This window comes from Thunnus albacares, chromosome 13 (assembly GCF_914725855.1).
Source record: "Thunnus albacares chromosome 13, fThuAlb1.1, whole genome shotgun sequence".
NCBI lineage: Eukaryota > Metazoa > Chordata > Actinopteri > Scombriformes > Scombridae > Thunnus > Thunnus albacares.
Genome location: NC_058118.1, coordinates 31,865,320 through 31,869,265, shown reverse-complemented (window position 1 = coordinate 31,869,265; position 3,946 = coordinate 31,865,320). Strand labels below are relative to the sequence as shown.

At 42.2% G+C, this 3,946-nt stretch overlaps 1 long non-coding RNA gene across 1 annotated transcript; it reads right to left on the bottom strand.

Moving 5' to 3' along the window:
• Positions 1–636: 636 nt before the first annotated feature.
• Positions 637–3,104, bottom strand: LOC122995152. Its single transcript, XR_006406734.1, has 3 exons — positions 2,993–3,104; positions 2,790–2,909; positions 637–673 (listed from the first exon to the last, which is right to left on the bottom strand). It is a non-coding gene; the product is annotated as an uncharacterized LOC122995152 (long non-coding RNA).
• Between the last annotated feature and the right edge of the window lie 842 nt (positions 3,105–3,946).

Below are 3,946 nucleotides of genomic sequence, written 5' to 3'. Positions count from 1 at the left end.
GACTTTAATTCACGTTGACCAACTGGAGCAGGACTTTCTAAATGAACACACAAGACATAGGATCAATGAATGAAGCAAATATTTCAACATTTAATTCCCATCAAAGAATGATTGAATAAAATGTATTTTCCTCCATCTGTTGAGACATCAGTAAATTCCTCAGTTACCCATCATGTTAAATCTTTATAGAAATCCTCTTACTGCTCTGCAGACGGTCAGCCAGCTCCTCTTGCTTCATTCTCCTCAGGAAGTGCAGTGTGATCTTCAGAAATGCCTCTCTGCTGCTGCTCCTCCTCTGCTCTTCCTCCTCACCGTCCAACACCTCCTCATCCTCCCTCTGACTCTCTAAGCATTCTGGGTAATCTGGACTCAGAACCTTCTGCATCTTCTTCAGCTCATTCTTCACAAAGGTGAAGATTTTCTCTTCCAGCAGCTGGAACAGAATACTATATGAATCACACAATCAAACTGAAATCATGAAGCAAACATCAGATCCATGTTGGACAGACCGACAATCCAATGGTCTACAAAGTGCAGCATGGAGATGACTGTGAACACAATAGATGTAAAAGTACTTGTTGTACATGTACAGACCATAAATATGGAGTCCAGGTGTGTTTGATGCTGCTGGGCAGACTGACCACTGGGAACCTCTGAGCTCTCCTGGTCCACTCTGTGGAGGAATCATGAAGAATGAGTTCACATTATGTCTGTCCACACAGAGACAAACACAAGCTAAAGGTCCATCAAGTGATATTTGGATGTGAACAGAGAATCAGATGACTCCCCGTAGTGGTAAAGCTTTACTAGTCCTGCTGATCCCACTGAGAATCAACAGCTCAGTCTGTTTGTAGCTTTCAGCTCAGTGTTTTGCTTCATCAGTCAGTTTGGTTTAGTCTCAAAAGCTCTGATCAACCCTCCATACAGCTCTCCCTCCCTCACTGTACACTGCTGAAGTGCCCTGGAGCAAGGCAGCTACAACCTCCAGCTGCTCCAGTGGAGCTGTTCAGCTTCTGCTTGTATCAGACTGGTTGAACTGGGCAGCTCCCAGTGTGAAAATGACATTTAGGTGAGAAAGTGAGAAAGTAGGCAGGTGTCATGTCTGAGGTTTTTGGACGTCTTGTGTTTGAGCAGGTTGAGGAGTATTTAGTCAGATACAATATGTTGCATGAGCTTCAGTCTGGCTTTACAGCAGCAGACTCTACTGACACCTGTCTTATTCATTTGTTTGATTTTATTAGACAAAACCTTGATGGAGGAAATTATGCTGACTTGCAGAAAGCTTTTGACACAGTGAATCATTCTGTACTGTTGTCAAAGTTACAGTGCATGGTGTTTGGACATACTGCTGTAAAATGGTTTATTTCTTACATTACAGGAAGAACTCAAGTCTGTGATGTTGAAGTGGTTCTATCAGAACCTCAGGATATTACATGTGTGGTGCTGCAAGGTTCTATTTTAGGGCCTCTTTTATTTCTTATGCATATAAATGATACGACAGCTGCTGTGACATGCAAGCTGCTGCTGTATGCTGATGATTCTGCATTACTGCTATCTGGGAATGATGTCAGTGAAATTCACAACTCTTAGTAATGAATCAGAAAGTGTGAGAGAGTGGCTCATAGATAACAAGCTTTCAATACATTTGGGTAAAACCCAGTCAATCCTGTTTGGAACAAAGACGTCAAGAACAAATACACTGAAAATCTTTTGTCATGGAACTGAAATTTTATAATATTTTGTCTCATATTTAGGAATAATATTGGACCAGTCACTGTCCTGTGAATCTGTTGTTGATAAAATATTATCTAAGAGTGGCAGCAAACTTCAGTTCCTGTTTCACGGACTAAGAGTCTTTTTGACTTTTCTGTTGAGAAACTTGTCATGTCCTCATTGGTACAGCGTCAGTTTGATTCTGCCTGTTCTGATTGGTTCAGTGGTTTGACATCTAAATTTAGGAACAAACTGCAGGTGATGCAAAATAATATTATTCAGTATTTATTAAATGTATCCTGTTTAACTCATGTTGGTGATGAATTCAGAAGTGTAGGACTGCTGCCAGTACAGCTCAGAGTAGAGCAACAGAAGCTGCATCATATGTTCAACATTATCAATGGGTTTGCTCCTCAATACTTCACAGATAACAATGGAACATACTCAGCATGGCTATAACACCAGGGCCAGTGTGTGTTCATATAAAGTCCCTCCAGTGAATAATGTAGCCAGAAGTTCCTTTTTTTAAGCTGCTGCCGTGTTGTGGAACAGCCTCCTGTTACACATCCAGCTGTTAAAAATGAGAGGAGCTTATAGAAGTCAGGTCAGGACTTATTTATGGAACATGGTCACAGGTTTATAATGAAATCTGCAATTCCATTTTTACTTCAGACATCAAATTGTCTTTGTTGTACTTTGTGTTTTGATGTGGGCGTTTATTATTTTATTTAATTAGCGGTGATTCAGTTTTATGTTGTATGTCTTGTGTTTTGTCTTTTAACATCTTGGGTCCATGTTGGAAATAAATGTTTTCACTTTAACATGTTTTTTATGTCTGTAATGTATAAATAAATCATATCATGTCACTTTTCATATGAACAAGCGAGTGCAACACCATGAATGTCTTCCAGGAGAGACTGTCTGAACATGTGATCTGTTATCTCCATATTTAAATGATTATCACGTCTCCTCCCTCTCTATGACGGCTGGCTTTTCACTGACGTGGTCGGACAACACGTCACACAAACCAGTTCTTTTCTAGCATAACCCGACGTTTACTGTCAGTTACAGCTTACATCTGATCAGCAGATGGACGTCCTTCTTTAAAATTAATGAAATCATCCTTCGACCAGTCGCTCTTAAAGGACAGACAGCTGGGTTCAGGTCCAGGAGAGTCTGGTCTCTGCTGCTGGATCCTGAAACAACAACAGCTCTGATAAATGTGCATGTTGGACAGAAATGAAAAGTCTGTTAAGTCTTTGCAGCTTTACATTCTGACCTTCCATCAGCAGGTTGTCCAGGTTTAAAATTTACAGGTTTATCCATGGACCAGTCACTCTTCATGGACACACAGCTGGATCCAGGTCCAGGTCCAGGTCTAGGTCCAGGTCCAGGTCCAGGTCCAGGTCCAGGTCTAGGTCTAGGTCCAGGTCCAGGTCCAGGTCTAGGTCTAGGTCTGGGTCCAGGTCCAGGCCCAGGTCCAGGTCCAGGTCTAGGTCCAGGTCCAGGTCCAGGTCTAGGTCCAGGTCCAGGTCCAGGTCCATCAGAGTCTGGTCTGTGCTGCTTCTTTGTTCTTCAACACAACACACACAGAGCTCTGAGTGTGAATAATGATGGTGGAGTGGTGTGAGTGGAGAACAGTGATGGACAGTTAGAGATCCTCATCTCACCTCTGAGCTTTGGTCTGGCTGTCATGTTCCCCACACAGAGAGCTTTTAGAGGGAGGGACTCCCTCCTCTCTGTCCTCACACTGATCCATAGCAGAGAAACACCTTCACACAAACACAACAACAAGCTCATTCATTACAACAAGCTGCACATCACACCAGCACTGCAGTTACAACGGCGTCATTCTTGATTCAACCACCAGATGGCAGCAAAGTAAGACATTATTCTTCATTTCCACTGAGGTTTAATGTTTAATGTTTTACTTTCAGAAGGTTCCAGTTCTCTGTTGGCTTTTCATTTACCACTATAGAGCACATTAAATGGAGATGAGCTGCTGGTGGAGTCAGCTGTGTGGCAGAAGAAATAAAAATACTCACCAGGTGAATTCAGATCCACATCCAGTCACAGAGTCTTTGTAGCTTCATCTGCAGAGGAAACACACAGAGAGAAACTGCTGCTGATTCTCCTTCATCAGTCCTTCATCATCAGTCTGAGGACTCTGGTTTTCTATGGAGTCATTTGTACTTCTTGCTGTTTTAATTAGAGATTGTACTGAATGACACTT